The sequence below is a fragment of the Typopeltis vanoorti genome, chromosome 21 (assembly GCF_054136105.1).
Source record: "Typopeltis vanoorti isolate ZY-2024b chromosome 21, IOZ_Tvanoo_1.0, whole genome shotgun sequence".
Lineage (NCBI taxonomy): Eukaryota > Metazoa > Arthropoda > Arachnida > Uropygi > Thelyphonidae > Typopeltis > Typopeltis vanoorti.
This window is the reverse complement of record NC_143569.1, coordinates 61,956,486-61,978,139: the sequence shown is the minus strand read 5'-3', so window position 1 is coordinate 61,978,139 and position 21,654 is coordinate 61,956,486. Positions and strand designations below refer to the sequence as shown.

Genomic DNA, 21,654 nt, shown 5'->3' with positions numbered 1-21,654 from the left:
GCAGCCTTCAGGGTTGGGAAGTCGTTCTGCTCCATGCCACTGATATTGTTTTCTGGTGTTAGAGTGATGGGCGTTATAGTGCCTCCCACTCTTTCGGCATGGTTTCTGCTTGGACAGGTGTCCACTTTATGGTCTTTTGCCACATTTTAAGCAGGCCGACTGACACTTTTCCAATGTATGGCCCGTTGTGAGACAGTTGGCGCATTTCATTTTCGGGCACTGAGCCCCGAGATGCGTGAAGGCACAGCACTTAAAGCATTGTCGCTTTACGCCAGGGTAGCTGACCATTACCCTGGCTGATCCTATCTTCACGAAATTCGGAATTTCTGCCTTCATCATGACGGAAAAAGTTACTTCCATTGAGGAAAGTCAGCGTCCGTGCCAATTTGGATATCCCGCACGGCTCCCCATTTCGAGAAGACGTTAGTGATGATGTCAGTGTCTTCGTCGAGATATTCTAGCGGGAACCGATCTGTTCTTACTCTTTTGGAAAAACTTCCCACCACAAAAGGATGAAACACTTTTCCCTGGCACTCGACTCCTTTCAGTAGTTTTTCTCTAGTTGCAGCGTTTCTGCAGACAATTTGAACCCCCCCCCTCCCGTAAGGGGGTAAAACCAGAAATACTGTCTGCCCCGACGCAGACAATAATAGTCTTCGCGAACGTCCTGTTCTGAATATCAGAATTGATTTCGAACCCGCGGGTTCTTACTCTCGGTAAAATCGCAGACATAAAGAAAGAAGACTTTCCAAGGATAGTCTATTCCTATAAAATAGCGAATGCCGAAATAGCGAAATGGAAACATTCTCTTTCCTTGGCAATCTAACCCTTGCAGTAGTTTCTCCCTTGTGGCGGCATCTTTCACTACCACTTGGAATAGACCTTCTCCGTACGGGGTAAAGCCGAAAATCTTCTCAGCTCCAACAGCATCCATCAGAGATTTTGCTAACGTCCTTTTTCGGGATGCTGGCCTCCACTACTATATCCAGAGTCCGGGTACGTGGCAAAGCAGATAACATGATCGATGGGGGGGGGGGGGAGGCTATACTATTCCCACCGTGAATAGTATATGAGACGCTTTGTCGATAATAACTGAGCTTTTTTTAAGCTGATACGCACAGATACTACACTTTGATCTTAGCCAAAAGGCCGAGAAGTGATCTATTTATTATTCATACGAATCTCCATATTCATATTCATACGAAACATAAAAACAAGAATGTAATTTAGTAGTCTTGTTTGATTACAAAAAATTTTGTGAGTTCAACGTATCTCATCATTGGCCTGTAGAGCAGATAGGAGTAGGAGAGGAGGTAAAGATAGATTGCATATTGCATATTGCATAGTAGTAGAGTAGATGAAAGAGGCCTCAGCTGACCTGTTTTAGCTGTTGACCCTCCAGGGGTGCTTCTAAAACGGTTGTTGATTTTTCCTTCTGAAAAGGAAAAACGTAGTCATGGAGCTTCCTTTAGGCAGTGGGACTATTTTCCCCCCTTTCCACCCCTTCTGGACTAAAGACCCGAAGATTAAAAAAAAAAAAAAATTTTGTGAGTTCAACGTATCTCATCATTGGCCTGTGAAGTAAGATAGGCTGAGATTCAGCAGATAGTAGGAGAGGAAATAAAGATAGAGTGCATAGTAGTAGAGTAGATGAAAGAGGCCTCAGCTGACCTGTTTTAGCTGTTGACCCCCCAGGGGTGCTTCTAAAACGGTCGTTGATTTTTCACTTTTAAAAAGGAAAAATCCTGAAAAGGAAAAAAAAGGAGAGACTAAGCAAATTTAACAAGTGTAAATAAATCTAAAGACTATGTGGAAGACAATTCTATAGAGGAATGAGTTTGCCGAGCAAACCCAGAACAGTATAACCAGGAAAAGAAGGGAGATGACCTGGCCCGGAAGACCCCGCCCTGAAAAGGGCTTGGGACCACCTCGATGTTGGCCTTCGCAGTCCGGGTTTGTTCAGGTCAACCCCAACCTGGGGACAGAAAAACTTTCAACTGTGAAAGGACTAGACCTACCTGTGGGTTAAATGCTGATCAGGAAGGAAGATCGAGACAGCGTCAACACCTACAACTTGAAGGTGTTATAGGTGCAGACACAACCGGATTCCCCCCTGTATGATCTGGCAGATGGTTGGTGGATCACACCATCTCCTCAGGAACCGCTCTTCTCCCCGTAAGTACCTTTCCTGCTCCAGGAAGCGGCGGAGGTAGGCTGCGAGGCAGTTCTTAACACGGAGATAGATGCGATCCCCCTCGTTAAGAAGGTGTTTTTTCCTGGTTTTCCAAATGTGGTGCTTAATCACATTTATTAGGAAAATCAGGTGTTTCTTGTTTTTGGTTACTGGGGGAGGAAACTGTAGAAAGACTATTTCGGGGAATGTGAGCGCTGGGATCGCAAGCACCTCAGCCAGTCTGTGCCAAACACGCTGTGCTGGCGGGCAGTGAAAGAAGAGGTGCCCTACGGTTTCTATCGCACCGCAGACGTCGCAGAAGGGGTTGCATGGTCGCGGGTTGTAAGCTGATTTTACAAGTTTCACCGGGAGTCTGCCGTAGGCGATTCTCCAGGCTAAGTCCCGGTGAAATGGTTGCCCCCAGCTGTTTTTTATGTTGGTGAACAGCACCTCTTCGTTTGTGCCCAGATCGGGTTTTTCCCAGTCAAAGTGGTCAAAAATTTTCCAGTACAGCTTGTTTGGGCTGAGCTGAAGCACTCGAACTCCATCCGTTGCCAATTTTTTAAAAAGTTTACATATTGTGTAGTACCACTCAGGCACCGTCTCCGCACATGGTCCGGCGTGGCCAGTGATCCCGAAGTAGGGTAGGAAAAATCCTAAGAAGTATTTCATCAGATTGCCGGAAGGGTGATTTGATGCCAGTGCTTTCCGTATGGTCTGAGCAGCGTTGGTTAGGTGGCAGTATTTGAGGATTGGCAGAGCGAATCCCCCTTGTGTGGGGGGAAGATGGAGAAATGCCCTGCGCACCTCGTGTTTCCTGTTGTTCCAGAAAAAATTAGTGATATGTTTGTGAATGGCGTTGTCTTGTGTGTCTGTTATGTTTGTGAGGTTAATGGTGTGCAGTAACATCGGTTTTAGGACTGTTTTGATAACTGTTGCTCTACCTTCGAATGATAGGTAGTTGGGACTGAAGGGTTTTAGTTTTTCGCAACACATTTCTATTAAGTGTTGTGTTTGCAACACTGGGGTCTCTAGGAAGGGAATTCCTAGTATTGTTAATGGGCCGGTTGTGGGTTTCAGACCATACGGAAGACTGGCAGGGTCGAATTTCCCATAAATTTTGATTCTTGTTTTTTCTGGGTTGGTGTGAAGACCACTGAGCACGCTGAACTCTCGCAGTATGCCGAAGAAGATGTAAATCGATTCGGAATCCCTAAGGGTTCCGACAATGTCATCGGCATATGCGACAGTTTTGCTCTGTTTGGAGCCTAAGGGTAGCGGTATTCCTCTTACTGCGCGCGTCTCATCAATTTTTTTTAGAAAAGGCTCTAGTACTAAAGAGAAAAGGTTCGTAAATTGTTAAAAATTATTAAATTTAAAACCATGATCACGAATTCATTCATAATTTATATAAATAGTCATTCTTTAAAATTATAAAAGGTGTATTAATTTTTTAGGCATAATTTAATTAATTATTAGGAAAATATTAATATATTTTTAATACTTAAATACTAATATTAATAACATATTAAAATATAGAAATATTCTTTTTATATTCTTTAACTCCCTCTTTTTATTTTCCCATTTTTCGAGTGTTTCTTTAAACAGACACTAAAAAAACACCCCTTCAGGAACGTTTCAAAAGTGCTGAATAGAAAAATACATACATCAAATTTCATTAATAATTACAATAACCATTAAAGTTATAAAACAATATATATATATATATGATAGATACTGTGAGAATGTCGTATAGTTGTGTGGACATGATGTTTAGGGTCTCCCTCGATGAGTCTAAGGTCTCCTTGGAGTCGCCCGTAATAATAATAATAATAATAATAATAATAATAATAATAATAATAATAATAACTAAGCATCTGTGACCTTTTTTGTAATCTTTGTGAAAATCATTTTAATAATATTGCTCATGTTATTACGATTATGTAGTTAACTGCAATTAATATTAAAAGTGTCATTTGCAATATTAAAGATGTTGTTTAATATTACAAAAGTTTAATTTATTCTCGTGCCTACTTGTCAACTTAGTGGATTTCTGAACTTTAGTTGTCATACTGTAGAATTCAAATCCATCGAGCCTCTGCGGTTTTATAATGCAAATAACTGTACATGTTATATAGAAATCAGATATATTAAAGATTCAACCTTATTTCAAAGCTGAATGAAATTCGACTTTGAAATAAGGTTATATCTTTAATAATCTGATTTCTATATAACTGACTTCGCCGAAATGAAGCCGTATGGCTCTTTCTTTGACAGTTTATGTTTTTTTCAATAAACACTTCAATATTTTCTTAAAATTTTAGTCACCAATACAACATTACTATAAGCCGACAATCTGCAGCAATATTTTATATTTGAGAAAGTTGATTACAGTAAAACGTTTATATACGTATAGCTCACTATCTTGTCAGATATGTTTATTTTTATTTGTTCTGGAAGGAAGGCGTGAAATTTGTAAAAGATTTTAATAATGTACCGCATATAAAAGTTTAACTAGCCTCTAATTTAGTCGATAACTGTGTGTGGTGGCCGGGATAAGAATAGCTCCACTGTAGCCCGTGCATGTCGTAAGAGGCGACTAAAATGGGACGCTGAGTTTCGTTCTCTTAGGTTTCTTCCGGAATTTTGCTCCCGGTGAGGGGGGTCTTACATTTCGGGGGGTTTGCCCTAAGAGAGCATTTTAATTCTCTGGGGAGGGTGTTCTCCGGCGTGGCCGGAGAACACCCTCGTCGGTGGATGCTTTTCCCTGATATGAGCGGTTCTGCTCAGTGATGGGGTGGCCCGTCACTGAGTGGAACCAAGCTGTTGGGCAGTCTTTCGGCTACTCGTAGGGAGTGGTCCGTGGATCGTCTTAATTTTTAGTGATGCCTTTACTTAAAAATTCCCACTGTAGCTCATGCATGTCGTAAGAGGCAACTAAAATGGGACGCAGAGTTTCGCTCTCTTAGGTTTCTTCCGAAATTTTGCTCCCGGTGAGGGAAGCTTTGATTTCGGGGGAGGAGGGGTTGCCCTGAGAGAGCATTTTGAGTCTCTGGGAAGGGTGTTCATCCACCTTGTTGGTGGATGTTTTTCCCTGGAATATGAGCGGTTCTGCTCAGTGGTGGGGGAGCCGTCACTGAGTGGAACCAACGCTGAGTTGGACGATCTTTTCGGCCACTCGTAGGAAGTGATGCGATGGATCGTCTTAATTTTTAGAGAGGGCTTTACTTAAAAATCCCCACTGTAGCCCATACATGTCGTACGAGACGCCTAAAATGGGTAACAATAGAGGGTAATGGAAGATAATCCTGTAGCCCAGCGTTTCTCAATCTTTTTACACCTGCGAACCGGGGAAAATAGGAGAAAATTTCGCAGACCCGGCTGACGTGGCTGGAGCGTTGTTTCTGAGAGACGAGAAATTTCCTGGCGGAACGCTAGGAAATTTCTCGTCTCTCAGAAACTTATGTCAGCACACTTTCTTAAATAAGAAAATGCGGTATAATTAAAATTATAATTATCAGATTTAATTTGTAATCCGAGATGGAAGGTTTATATATTTGATTTCTTTTTATGAAAGATATATTACAATGATATAATATTTCTTCGGATTAAAATAAAAATTGAAAAATCTGTTAATAAAGGCAACATAACTAATTGGAAGACAAAACTTTATTTACTCTACAGTTCTCTTCTAGTTTCGTATATCCGTTTATAAACTTCTTCGGAAGAGTTCGTTATATACTGTTAAAATTTTTGACAAGAGACTTTTACTGGATCAAAGCCGGAATGTGTGTGTGTGTGTGTGTGTGTGTGTGTGTGTGTGTGTGTGTGTGTGTGTGTGTGTGTGTGTGTGTGTGTGTGTGTGTGTGTGTGTGTGTGTGTGTGTGTGTGTGTGTGTGTGTGTGTGTGTGTGTGTGTGTGTGTGATTAATGATTAAAAGTGATTTCTCAATAGACAAATGTGATGGCATATGTTCTCGATGGAATCATCAGATTTCCGAATAATGGGCATCATATTCAAGGTCTGTGGGCCCAAATTCTTGATGATGATGATGATGCATTGAGTAGGTATGCGTAGCAGTTTTAAAATTCCTTAAATTTTCTGAAAAAGTAGGTATGGTCTTCGTAGGGCATTTCTGTGAATTTTTATGAACACGTTCGAAACATGATAATAACAATCTCAATGGACTAGTTTGGTTGAAGTCCAAGATACTTCAAGATGTTGTATGCAAAATTACACGTCATGATGTAAGCTGCCTCGATGTAACCATGGCAAATCAGATCCTAACATTTATCAAAAACCAACAGTTTGTCAATTTTTTTCATAATTAGGATTACCATATGATCATATCTTCCGGAATCGGTTGGTTTCAAACAGCTCTAGCGAGTGCTTGCCTGGTTGGCCGAGTGGTCATAGCGGGATTCGAACCACCATGAGCAATCGATGCTTGTGATAGTCTGAAATGGGAGATGAATTTCAATCTCATTGCGAGACCATACCGCTGCTTAATGGAGGTCGGATGCGGTTAAAAAAATTCCGTTTTTCATTTCTAGAACAGGGTTTCGGGACTGTAAAAAAGAAATAAATAACACAAGCAATTATAAAAATGAATTTAAAAAAAAAAAGGAATAAGAAATCATTACCCCACTCACGTTATTATAGGCTTACAACCTTTCGTGAGTGGGAACCACAAAAAAAAAAAAAAAAAAAATTCACAGCCTTCTATTTTTTTCTTACCCTTGCTACGAGCTGCCTCAACATTCATTACTTGTGGGTAGTGCCAAACGAGGCAGTTCGTAGTAAAGGTGGTAAAGCTCCAATTTAAAGCAAGTTGGATTCCTTGTATTAGCTGAAAAGTTCAGACATTGAAAAAGGCAATATAAAAGCAATATTGTAGGAGATGGTAATTATTTCTAGAATTAATGAATCTCTTATAAATGAATCGCAAGATATACAGATTATTCTAGAGATGATTTTTTTCCCAAATGGGAAAGACTATTTCAATGAAATAATGTTGACTATGTTGAAATAATGTGACAAAAATTGCAATAAAATAAAAATAAGGTCTACGTCTTTTTCTTGCCCAAAGGGAAGTAATCAAAATCTCTAGCGTTAACTTATTCCATTAAAAAAAAAATAAAAAAATATTATAATGAAATATCCATCTTTATTCCTGTGGCAGATTAGTGCAACTAGGAGAAAACAAATATCAGTTTATTTTAAAAAAATAATAATAATAACATTAAAGAACCCGATCACTACTTTAAAGGTAAATATTTCAGCATTTATTCCAATTGCTGCACTATTAAGAGTAAAATAACATGGCATTTATTCTGTATTTCTAAGCAGTAACCCATGAAGATAGTGCAGGTAATTTAACGTTACTTCCACGTTTACTAACATCTGAAACTGCTTTCTACATAAAAAACAAGGGCGATTATGGACTAAAAATTGTAATAGTGATCAATTAGTGACTGAAATAGAGGTTAATCCTCAGAGATACTCTTGAATGTCAATATATATTGACAAAGATATTACACTCATTTGATCTCTTCCCAGCTACTAGCTTTAAAAAAAAAACTCTCTATTATCAGTTGTCTACATAAGGGACACTGTACAGCTGTAAATTCTGCAACCACTTTGGTCAGGGACTGATAAAATATAATAATAAAATAAAAATACAAACTTTTTTTGACAGACGACATTCTTGCAAATCTTCGAACGTCTTAATCGCGTTATCCGTAAAAATTCTGTATTCTGCAAAGGGCGTTTACAAAACCAGCTACTTAAACAAAAAGCCAACCTTGAAATCATCACGCGATCTTTTCTTTCTTTAAAACAGGTATGACAGGATTCTTATCAAATCCCGTTCTAGAGCTTTAACTTTCGAAATCTCAAGATTAAAACAATTATTAGACAGACAACGAAAGATAGCAAGATGATAGATAAAATAACATATGAATATAATGAAAAGGTGTATAAATTCTTTTTAAAATATTTTGTAAAATTTCAGAAAATAAAAATTATTTTTAAAATTATTTTCATTTGCTTATCAGTTAATATAATTTTCTAAATGAATATTAATTTTAGTTTGTGACAGTTAGTATGGATTTACTATAATATAAATTAGATTTACTATAATTAAATACTGTCTAAACCCAAATGCCAAATGACATTTCGGGAATGGAATTTCATAAAAAATGAGATAAACAAATAACTTTAATAACTGAAATAAAATTAATGCCAGTAATTAAAGACTTTGATTGTTAAACACACTTATGTGGAATTTAGTTAAAGGCGATCCACGTGGTCTGTGGATCAACGGTATAATTGCACGTTTTCAAATTTGTCGCGTTTGAAACACCTGAGTTTACGGAACAGAAACATAATCGCCTCCGTATAAGGATGGTTAATGAAAACAAGCCATATAAAAAATTCTTCAAATTGAGTAGGTGGTCCTCTTTAGTCCTAACTCATGATCATCATCATACTTTCACGGATTTAGGCGGAGTGGCTTGTTCCCGTCTCATTCTATATTTTCCTTGGTCGTCGTTACCGTCTTTTGTCCTCTCTTTTTGAGCAGTCTCGAACTGATCATTCTTACAATATCTTCGATTCATTTCTTTCTTTATTTTTATGACTCCCTACCCAAGAAAGTTATAAACTTATAGCACATCAGTACCGTGAGCGGACTAATGAAATTTTTTAATTATTTTATTTATTTTTTGTATTTATTTTTATTTCCCGTACATAATCTAGTAGAGTGGGGTGTCCGGTACATAATCCAGACATCCTACTTTGTAGACCAAACATGGAACTTTTTTTCAATCCACTTCAACCTTATACCAAGCGGGAAAGTGATTTCACACCGGAAGATGAAATTCATCTTCCACCTAAAAATAAACATTCACAAACATCCTAGCTCTCATAGTGAGATTTGAACCAACCCACATCCTGTTGTTGGAGAGTGGATATGTTAACTACTCGACTAGCCAAGACAGCAAGTTGCATATTTATGTATTACAGAGCCTCATTTTTAGTTATTTTATTCATGTATTCTTCTTCTTCTTCACGTAGCTTCCTCAGTGAGAGGGTGCAGCACCATGTCCTTCCAGTTCTCTCTGTTGGTGGCTTTCCTTTTTGTTTCTGCATTGCCATGTGATCCTGTCCATGATCTTACATCTTCAAGTCATGTCCTTCGTTTTTTGCCTCTTGATCCTTTTCCCATAATTTTTCCTTCTAAAACTGTTAATATCCTCTGTCCTGATGAACCTCTCAGTACATGTCCTGCCAATCTCATCTTTCTCTGGATCATTTCCTGTAATAAAGATCTCTGTGTTCTCATTCTCTGTAGGACGTCTGTATTTGTCACATGTTCTGTCCATGGGATTTTCAGAGCTCTCCTACAGCACCACATTTCAAAGGCCATTATCTGTTGCCTTACTCTCTTCTTGAATATCCAGGTCTCATTTCCATATGTGAAAATTGGCCGCATTAATGTTCTTATTATTCTTTTCTTTGTCTCGATACTCACAGAACTTCTGAGCAGATCTTTATTTTTCCAGCATGCATCTTTAGCTATGGCTGTTCTTATTTTTATTTCTTTATCTTGCTTTCCATCTGCAGTAAAGTAGGCCTAAATATTTGTATTCTGTTGTATGTTCGATTTTCATATTGCTTATGAATATTTCTGGCTCGGATCTGCTTTCTTTTGAGATTTTCATAATTATTTTTATTTTTATTTTTTTTGGCATTAATATCTAATCCAAATTCTTTACCTTCTTCAATTAGTAGCTGCAGTAATTTGATTAATTTGTTTCTGTTTTCTGCTATTAGAATGGTATGATCTGCATATCTACGATTGTTGTATTTTATACCATTGATACTAATTCCTGTTTTTTGTTTTTCAATCTTTTTCATCACTGTCTCACTGTAGATATTAAATAGATTTGGTGAAAGGATACAACCTTGTCTAACTCCTCTTTTTATTTTCACTTCAGAAGTCTCAGAATTAAACAGCTGCATTTTCTGTTTGGTGTAAATCATTTTCATAATCTTAAGTACATGATCTTCTATGTCTAATTTATCTAATATACTGAACACTTTATTATGTTTTATCCGGTCAAAGGCCTTCGGAAAGTCTAGGAAGCACATGTAAATGTTCCTATTTCTTTCGAGTGATCTTTCTATTAGTATTTTTAGTTCCAGGATAGCATTAATAGTTCCCATTCCTCTTCTGAAGCCTTTCTCTTGTTCACTCAATTCACAGCTTATGACTCTTTCAAGTTGTTTGTTAACGAAGGTTAAAATAATTTATGCATTACAGAGCCTAATTTTTAGTTATTTTAGTTCTTTTGCGTTTCTGCGTGTTTTTTTTTTTTTTTTTTTTTTTTTTTTGTCAAAGAGTGTATAACCAGTTTCCCATCAGAAATTGTTAGTCGCAACCCGCTAAACTGATTTCACGGCCCACTAATGAGTCGCGACCCACAGTTTGGAAAACATTGCCCTAGAGAAAGTCTGTATGACTCCTCGCGTAAGGCTATTGCCATCAATTTCCTATCTGAACCCACTCCAATACTCAAAGGAGGTTCAGCAAGACTTCCCCCAGAGCCCCCTTCTTTTACGAGAACTATTTCTAATTAAAGGGGCGATTCTCACGCAGCAAGAAGAATACAGCTGCTAGACACCAAACAGACCAAAACTGTTGTATATGTTGACGATGTCGTCGGAACACATCTAGATTTTGATTCCGTCTACATTTTCTTCGGTGTACTACGATCAGTCAGCATGGTCAGTGGTCTTGGCGTATTCCAGACAAAACGAAAATCAAAATTTTTGGAAATATTGGTCTTGTCAATTTTCCATATGGTTTGACACCGTTAATGGGTCCTGTAACAATACTAGGAATACTCTTCCTTGCGAGCCCTGTGTGCGGACGCAAAAACTGCTCAATTCCTGTCACGAAAAACTTGTCTCTTTCAAAGCCAACTTATCTTTCATAAAACGGAAAAGGAACGGTCATTAAAACCGTTATAGTGCAGTGCTGCTGACATAATTAACATCACAGACGCACAGGATAAAATTATTTACGGACGTTTTGTTGATTTACTTTGGAGTCACAAGAAACATGAGATACAAAGCGTTCACCCCGTAAAGCAAGAAGTTCCTCTTGCCCTTCTAAAAATATTTATAGTTTAATAACATACGGAACATTGAAATAAAATCCCCCATCAGACATTCTAATAAAATACTTCATTGAATATTCAATGTCCGGTTTTGATATCACTAATCACACTGGACCGTGTGCGAAGTGGCCAAAGTCGTATTATTCCATATGCAAAAAACACTGAAAAGACTTTTGACAGATGATATTCAGTTACTTTAGCTTTTTTTTTTATTATTATTTATTTCTTTATATTCAAATGTGTGGGTTTCCATTTCTACCAGTGTCCACTAGTGCAGCGTATTATTTTTATGTTGCTCCCACAACGAAAGGTGTATTTGTAAACCTGTAGTACATTCGTATATCGTGGACAAGTTAAATATTATTTTGTTGTTTTTTATTGATTTTTAATATATATTTTGGTGTTTTTAGTGATTTTTGCATGGTCCGAAAATCCTGCTCTAGAGACCAAACATGGATCTTTTAAAAACACTTTTCAAATCACAAACATGCATGCTAACAGGAGATTTGAACCCGCAGCCTTTTATATGGAGAAAGGACTACGCTAACCACTGGACCAACTAGCCCGACTTTTAGAGGTAGGTGGCTGAAGTGCTCAGGATCCCAGTGCCAACATTCTCTCAGGTAGTCCTACTACAATTGATTTTTCTCATAAGCTGCTTAAAATACCATATTTGGATTATGAATAAAATGAATTTCCTTTTTGAAGAAAACAGAATTTCTTCAGAATTTTTCTTCGATTTTTAGAACAAATATTTTCATCCCAGTCTTCTGAAGGACTACCCGTATTAAAAATATTTCCTAATGTCTGTGTTTTTTTCTTTTATAAGTTGTGTTTTAGATTTTACGTTATTATGTATTGAGGGAAAGTACTGCAATAACAGGGCAACTCGGAGCAAAGATGGATAAAGCGTTAACCTACGCTGCCATCCACAAATCAGTTTAATATCTTGCATGCAGGATCAGATTTTAAGTTGATAACAACTTATAATATATTTTTTCGTTCTCAGCCTTTAGGCTAAGATCATACTATAGTGTGTGTACTTATTTCATTAATATATATGATTTGGCCAAATCTTCCCGAAGACTTTAATATGTTTTGGAAGGAGGCTAAGTGTTTAGAGCTTGATCCAACTTTGCTACGAGTTGCCGAATTATGTACTACGCAACTCGTAGTACATACTCGCTTGCCGCGGCCTTTTGGTTGAAGATCAGAGTTTAAGATGTGTGTGTGTGTGTGTGTGTGTGTGTGTGTGTGTGTGTGTGTGTGTGTGTGTGTGTGTGTGTGTGTGTGTGGTGCAATGTACAACATTTTTTCATGGTTCTCGAGGTCAGACAAGTTTGAAAAACATCATTCTAACTATAGGTCCGAGTCTCTATATTTGAAGAGCCGTGGAACTGCTGGAAAGTGCGATTAGTAGGTTCTGTAAATTATTTGAATTGATTTTAGTTCACTTCAACAGAAATATTTACTGGATATTAATTTCTCGTCTTTTAATTATACTGGTGCATACAGAGAACAACTTATAATAAATTGAAACTTAGCGATTAGTCTTTAATAATAATAAATATTTTAATAATAATCATAATACTCATCTTAATAATATACTCTTTTAGTTCCTTTATTTGATATAAGGATAACAATCAAGTTATTTTATTTTCCATGTTATTGGCAGCGTTTTTACTGCCAAATAGCTGGCTTTTATAAACCTAATTTATGCTAATATAACAGGGTTATTAATATCTCAATACTTTGATGCCACCTCTGTCAACTCGTGCCTTCTCTGATGTGTGATGACAATCATCATCATTGTCATCATACATCAGAGTTACCAGGTACCAGGTTGTAGTTAAACATACATCAACGAGGGAGAAACTACTACAAGGCATTGAATGCCAGGGAGAAACGGTTTATCCATTCGTCGTCGGAAGCATCCTTAAAAAGTTAAAAATAGACAGGTTCCCTCTGGAATACTCTGGAAGTCCAGTGAGATCAGGTTCTCGATGGAAATGAAATCAGAAGTTCTGAACTTTGTCGTTATTGGATCGGCCAGGGTAATGGTGTATTACCCTGGTGTAAAAAGACAATGTTTTAGGTGCGGCGCCTTCACTCACTTTGGGGCCGACTGCCCGAAAGTCAGGTACAAAAATTGCCTGCCAACAGACTATGCCCTAGAACAACCCAGTCAGACTGTCTAAAATGTGGCAACAAGGACCACAAAATAGTCACATGTTCGTCCAGAACCCATGCCGAAAGGATGGGAGGGACCATCAAACCAGATATATTTATACAAGCAGAAGAGCCTAAAACAAAAGAACAGGAAGATTTTCCAGTCCTCCAACCTCCAGCTAGTGTGACAATATTAACACAAGATCCAGCCGCGACCACGAAAACATCAGAAGAGAAAACAAAGAAGAAAAAGAAGAAGCGTAACACAAAGAAAACTCACAACATCGAGAAGAAAGAGAATACCAATGAAGGCACAGAAGTAGAAGAAATGGAAGTAAAAAGACCAATCAGCCAGAAGAAGGAGAAACGAAGAGAACAAAACCAGATAACAGATGCCCAGCAGAAGTATCAGACTCTGAGGAAGATGAAGAAACGGAGATCAGAATAACAAGAAGAAACTGAAGACCCAACCCCCATCAGAAGAAAGTGAGCAAAGAGACAACAAAGAACCTATAGAAGAAACAGAAATAACAGACAGTTTTAGCGGTTGTAAGGAAAACTGTTTCTACTTTTAAAGACCTTTAAAGGACTCATCGCAACTGCTGAAAAACTATTCAGAAAAATGGCTGCAGAAGGGGAACCGACTTTCTCATTCTATGAAAGGAGTACAAGATTTACATGGGGAGAACTCTTCATCAAAGACATAACCAAAGCCGCGTCTCACCAACTAAACGGTCATCTGGACCTAAACGAGGAGGAGAAAAGGCAGTTTTGCAACACGTAGAAAGGGCTGACACGGTCAGATATGGAAAAGTATTATCCATGGATCATGAGGGATTTTTCCAGAACTGCCGGGTCAAACAAAAATTAAATCGGTTCTTTTTAAAAATCTGGACGTAATTTTTATAACAGGTCGAGAAGTATTGGAATAATATTTTAGCTCACAGAGGGGGTTAATAAAAATAAAATAAAATAAATCATGGTTTTTGAGTTCACAAAGGAGGGGGTAGACCTGAGAACCGGAGCTGCGAAGGCTTACAGCGAGGCGATGCAGCTCCTTGTGGGCTGCATCACTCGGTTCAGGCTCTTTCCCCAATTTTACAGTCCACTTGTTTATTATTTTTCCCGGAAAGTTATACCAGTTCTAATTCTGAGATACTCCAGAATTTATTTGTCTTACTTTTGGTTTGTTTGTCAAACATCGTAAAAGATGTTTGATGGAAGAAAGCTGTAAGAACAGACATAAGGAGATGATGTCGGCAGACCTGTTTGGCCACAACCTGTATCTACTTAAACAGATACAGGTTGTGGCCTCTTTATGAACATTCTATCATTGTTTTCATACTAAATCTCTTTTTCCTCCAATATAACTTGTCTTAGTGATCTGCTATTAATATACACGTACTATATACAAATATAGCAGAATATCAAATAATATTTATGGACCGCAAAATATTTAACACAACGTGTTAAATATTTTACAGTCCATAAAATGATGTATTACGTCTGATTTATTATAGCCTGTCATCTGTGAGAGTAATATTTAAAAGATAAATTAAATAATTTAACACAATTACAATGCTTGTTATAAATATTATCTAAGGCATAAGACTCAATTTCAGTAATTGCAACATAGGATTCTCAGAATTGTCAAGCTATGATCTCCAATATACTTGTGTCCGAAATGGTAAACGTATGGAATTACGAAAATTAAATTTTAGGCATTTACGAAATGATTTTTGATATGAAAAGTAAATTTTAATAAATGTATAAAGAATTTAAACGGCGCTCAAATACTATAGTGGTTTATTGGTTTTGTATACTGATTAATAGAATACTTTTAGTTTGTTTAGAGTAGAAGGCAGGTAATAATTACACACATGATTAATGCGCAATAGATTCTACATATGTGGATTTTTTTTAACAATGACAATTTATTACCATACAAAGTTTTAGTTTTCATAACAATGTATTTAGAAGCAAGTGGTCTTGAAATCATGTACGAAATATCTTTTTTTTTTTACCTTCATCAACATTTCTATCCATTTTCAACAAACTTTTGCCATATATCTCATTGAATAATACTGATATTTCTGTTGTTGCATGTAAAATCTGGGATTATTCAATGAGATATATGGCAAAAGTTTGTTGAAAATGGATAGAAATGTTGATGAAGGTACCAGGTACCAGCAGACATTCTTTGATAAATTCTCCTTCCCCAAATGACTTAGAATGCTTTGTGATTTTTTCGCTTACCACAAAGCTGGCTTTGACAATGACATCATCGCAACGTTCCTATTCATTTTCAACAAACTTTTGCCATATATCTCATTGAATAATACTGATATTTCTGTGTTGCAAGTAAAATCTGGGATTGGAAAATCCCAGCTCTAGAAATACAGAACTTTCCAGCACACCCTCGTGCTTTAATGGACTGAAACAAATTAAAGATGAAACATGAATTATATTAGTTAAAATATTATGTTAATAAAATAAAATGGTGTGTGAACATCTTCAAAATTATTTACAATTTATTCAAAAATAATGCTATTTTTAAATATATTATAAATCAGTTTATTACTTTATATATTTTTGTAGAAACATTTTGGTATAGTTTGGATTATATTGTATGAAATGATCTATGTCACTTTTCTGGGAAAATGCCTAAGATGTGGGTTTGACCAGTTTACGAAGTAGTGAACATTTTAAAATTACCTGAACGTGAATTCATGGTTTTTACGACAATGCATGCATTGAGAGACATAAGAGACTATTCAGATAGCATTAACTCTCCTATACCAGCATCAATTACATTTATAAAAGCAAGTTACTTGGGCTTGAAAAGGATATTGAGCATAAAGTTATCTTTTAATACTAAGTAAAGGAACTTAAAGTTTATTATCATTGTTTCTTACCAAGCTTTGTTATTATTATTATTATTATTCCTATGAGACCTCCAGGGAGCCAAGGACTTATCGAGAGGACTATAAATCACCCAAATCACTCATACCTTCCCTTAACACTCGGGAGGTCGCGGTGGTAATTTTACAGCGTTGGGAGCGGTATATCTGAGAGATACATTCATTACTAGTATGTCTTAAATGCAAAAAATAATAATAATAAATAACAAACACTGTAAATATTATTATAATTACGGCTATTATAGCCTGTTTTTGTTTAGGAGTGTCCCTTATTCCGACAAAGTTCCGAGGACGGTCACACGACCGAAACGGTTCCACACCCCGTTAACCCTGCCCCAGTTGCCACATAAGTTTACCCTTCCTCCCCCCCCCCCACACACAAAAATGCGCCCTAATTCAAAATAATATATGGTTGATCGTGAGATGCACTGATACCCTTGGAGGGTAATGAGGTAGTATTGTGTGGGCGTTTTCCTATGGATTAGTAATAACTCTCTCCCCTCAAGACAATAAACTCATCCCAACTGATGAGATTATTACTGGGTATATGAGAGTCCTTTTTAGGACTTCCAGGGTAACGAACTTAGCATCTGTTCATAACCGTTGATATCGGTACGAGTCCCATCGGGCCTCACGATATATTTAACGGAGATTTACAGATCTTCCTAAACCCCGGACCAGGACAATAATAAACACTTTGGGGTGGGAATAGCTGCCCCCCCTCGCCAGCTATGGCCAATGTTTTGCCGCGCACGCGGACTCTCGGCATCGAGACTGACGCTGATCTGAGACCCCGACTTTTGGCTAAAGCCCTGATTGACTGCGTCTGTGCGGACCAGATATTTGGATTCACTCCTTTCGGTAGTGGCAGATACCAAGTTGTAGTTAGGAGCGCTGAGACTAGGGACAAGTTGCTCAAAGGCTTTCAATGTAACGGAAAGGAAATTTTTCCGTTCATGGTGGGGAGCATTATCAAACTGCTCAAAATCCCAGATTCCCCTTGGAACAATGTGATGAAAAAATAATCCACGAAGTGTTTGAGAAATGGGGTGTTGTTCGAAACATACAAATATTAAACGATGCAGACAACCCCCAATGGAAGTCGGGGGAAGTAACATCTCGCTCGAGATGAAAACAGCGGTTCCAAACTTCGTCAGCATCGGATCCGCTAGGGTAATGGTAAACTACCCTGGCGTTAAGAAGCAATGCTTCCGATGTGGATCCTTCGACCATCTAGGAGCGAACTGCCCAAAACTGACATGCAAAAACTGCCTAACGACAAGTCATTCACTGGACAAATGTCTCATGGCTTGCCTCAAATGCGGGTCCAAAGACCACAAAGTTAACACCTGCCCATCAAGAACGCATGTAGAAAGGATGGGAGGTGCTATTATACTAGTCACAGTCTCCTCAGTAGAGACGCCTACAGCTACTACAGAACAAGAGTCGGGAAACATGGATTTTCCAACTATAAACGAGGCATACGGCAAAATAACGGCTATAGAAGAAAAGGCAGCCGCCACAGAAACCATAGCCTGCACACCCAAGAAAGAGAAGAAGCGAGAAACAGCTAATAAACAAGCTGTGTCACATGATGAAATCACTGCAGAAGGAAAAGTAAATAAAACAGAAAACATGGAGGCAAGCAGCGCCCCCTTCAAAAGACCTCTGAGTCCAGAGGAAAAAGAGATGAAAAAAATAAAACCAGTAGAAACAGAAGAATTGGAGACTCCTCATGCAAAAGCAGGGGAGACCCTAAAGCATCTAGTTAAAGGTATCCCTGGGGTGGCAGGAAAATTTCAAGATGCAATAGTGAGAATAGGGGAACCTGAGCTCCTCCTCACTGGAAAATATGATCCAAACGTAGTTAGTGCAAAATGGGGTGACATATTTGTTGAAGACATCAGCCAAATCACCCCTGAGCAAGTACAGCTAGCCATGGACATAGACGAGGAGGCGGCATCGACGTTCTTCATAGCTCTCCAAATTAGACATGGCCAAGGGAAGTGAGGTGGCTAAAAGAATAATGATTGCCCACAAAAAGCGACAGTCACAATAACCATCCCATGGTTTCCTGATGAAGGAAAGGTCCCCCCACCTGGTTCCCACAGGTTCCCCCCCCACCTGTTGGAATAGAGAACTATTGCTGTGAGATGGTTTCATCTCACAGCAATAGTTCTCTATTCCAACAGGTGGGGGGGGGGGGCCTGAGAACCTGAGCGGCGAAGGCCTACAGCGAGGCGGTGCAGCTTCTTGAGAGCTGCATCACTTAGGCCAGACCCTTCGCCCCCCCCCACCTTTCTTTTTTTTTTTTTGGTTTCCAGTTCTTTCTATATAGTTTTATTTTCTCTGTACTTCATGTTTTTGTTTTTGTTCCATGTTTCCTTTTTAGGATTTTTCCTTTTCTTCTAAAGTGAAAAATCAACGACCGTTTTAGAATCGCCCCTGGGGGGCAAACAGCTAAAACAGGTCAACTGAGGCCTCTTTTACCTACCCTACTACAATGCACTCTATCTTTATTTCCTCTCCTACTATCTGCTGACTCTCAGTCTATCTTACTCTACAGGCCGATGATGAAGATTTGTTGAACTCACAAATTATTATTTTTATTATTACATGTATATATATATATTATTAATATTAACCCCCGTTATCCCCCACGCTCCCTCCCTCTTCTCCCCCCCCCGTTTGTAAACAACCTTCAGCGAGATCATGGAAGTGAAGACATCGTAGAATCAAAAAAGGTATGTACCAAATTTTTCTACCTCTTTTATTCTACCTTAATTGCCTTCTATACTAACCAATAATGCCCTAAATATATATACCCCTCTTGAGTATTGATAGCCAATGTATTTAAATAAGGGACACTCCTAAACAAAAACAGGCTATAATAGCCATAATTATAATAATACTGTTTAAGAGGAGTAACATGGGAATTTTCCCAGAGACTATACTTAACTGTAAATATAATTATTGATGGTACAAATTAAGCGAAGATTGAATCCAACATTATTTCATAGCCGAATATAGAAACTGCAAGAGAAACTAAATAGTTTCGGCGGAACAAGCATAAGTAGTTCAACGTTGGGCAACTCGTAGCAAAGGTGGAGAAAGCTACAGACCACGCTCCTTAGTATTTTCCCTAAATGTAAAGCACATCTCCTAGAGCAGGGATTCTCAACCTATGGTACGCGTACCACTAGTGGTACGTGAGCCACTGCCTAACTGGTGAGTTAATATCTTGAATTAAATATAGTGGTACGCCACTAGAAATGGTTGAGAATCCCTGTCCTAGAGGATATGCATGATAGAAATATGTATGATAAATATTGAATTCAACATTATTTCAATATTATTTCAAGAGTTTCGTGCCGAAAATATAGAAACTAAAAGTTTGGCGGACGCAAGCATAAGTAGTGCCATACTGGGCAACTCGTTGCAAAGGTGGGGCAAGCTCCACAGCACTGTCCTCAGTATTTTCCATAAATGTAAAGCACATCTCCTAGAGCAGCGCTTCCCAAACTGTGGGCCGTAGGTTTTATTGAGGGGGGGGGGCCGTGAAATAACGAAAACAAATTTAAAATGTTTTAAGACTAAGTAGATTTTTTTATTTTAAAAGAAACGTATTTAACTTTTATTATTTATTTTTTGTTATTTTTTATGTTTTAATGGAAAAATTCACACATTGGTGTTGGTTCACAAACTTTGCTTCCTGCGTATTTCGGCGCTTAATGAATATTAGTAAATATTGCTTATTCATATGTTTCATTTCAAAGCAGTGGTTAATTGTATTTACTTCGAATGCTCTCCAGGGAAGCTCCAAATCTTCCTGTCCCTTTCATCGCGCGTTCGTAATCAGGGACTGTTGATATTGACTTTATATGCATATCAAAACTCGTTTTATATTATCACTGTCATCCGAGCTAGTTTTCTGTTACTAATAAAAGTTTCGCATATGCTTCACACATGAAAAAAAGCTTAAACAAGTTCATGTGGGGAGATAGTAACTCGCTTGCAGTGGTAACACGCCCTCCCTAACAGCTACTATACTGCAGAGGCAATAAAAACAAGTACTTTTATTATGCCAGTGAATAAGGTATGAGGAGTCTGTGTAATATATTATGCCAGTGAATAAGGTATGAGGAGTCTGTGTAATATATTTCTCAACAAATAGTGCAATTAGAGACAACTGGGATAAAAACACACTAATCAATGAATCACATGTCCCCTCATACAGAAACTATGCTGTAGACTGAAACAAAACCATATGTTGCATGGGCAAACACAGTATCTAACTAAAAACTATTGTTATTAATTAGATGTATGTGAGTTCGATTTCCCAAGGCAGCAATAAAATTCAACCGAACGTGTTAAAATTCGTAAAAGTGTTAAAACTAAGTAATATATATATATATATATATATATATATATATATATATATATATATATATATATATATATATATATATATATATATATATATATATATATAATGAATGTTATGGCAGTTTCACATATGGAATTCGGTTGAAGAGAGTTAGCATTTCAACTCAATTGTCAGCTATGCTTTTATCTTTCGGTTGAGCGATCTTTTGTTAATACCGTACCAATCATATGCACGTTTTAATACCCTGTCTTTGCTGTCTGTTTCGCGCCAGGCTTAATTACCGTAAAGGGAGAAAAGTCACAAAAGAGAAAAATGTTCCTGGTCCAGGGATTCCCTTATTCAGGTAATATCCACTAATTTCATGTTATCAGTCTGTGGTGTGCCAGTATCGGGAAGTGGTGATATTATTTGATCTATTCTACGTTGAAAAATTTAACCCTGAGATGGATAAGTGGCTGATAAAAAAATATAAAAAAATCCTGCGAACAATCAGAAGAAGCAGAAACAGACTCAAAAAAAAAAAAAAAAGGACAGTATTTCATATTTTACCAGAACAGCCCGCATCGTCTTCAGAACCAAACGGTAAGAGGCAAAAAATGTAATATATGCATTTGATTTTTGCAATATTCGCTGTGTATGTTTTGTATTGAATATAAATACAATAAATATTATAATAATATATCTCTCTATTACGATTTTTTTAGAGGGGGGGGCCGTGAAATATTTTAAATTTTGCAAAGGGGGCCCTGACATTTAGAAGTTTGGGAAGCACTGTCCTAGAGGATATGTATGATCAAAATAAGTCTTTTGCTCTCTATT

The 21,654-nt window shown here is 37.6% G+C and overlaps 1 non-coding gene and 1 pseudogene across 1 annotated transcript; one reads left to right on the top strand and one right to left on the bottom strand.

Annotated features, from left to right (window-relative positions):
* Positions 1–1,037: 1,037 nt before the first annotated feature.
* LOC150094902 (U2 spliceosomal RNA) lies at positions 1,038–1,161 on the bottom strand (annotated as a pseudogene).
* Positions 1,162–12,355: 11,194 nt separating this feature from the next.
* On the top strand, positions 12,356–12,545 carry LOC150094901 (U2 spliceosomal RNA). Its single transcript, XR_016550215.1, has one exon. It is a non-coding gene; the product is annotated as a U2 spliceosomal RNA (small nuclear RNA).
* Positions 12,546–21,654: the final 9,109 nt, after the last annotated feature.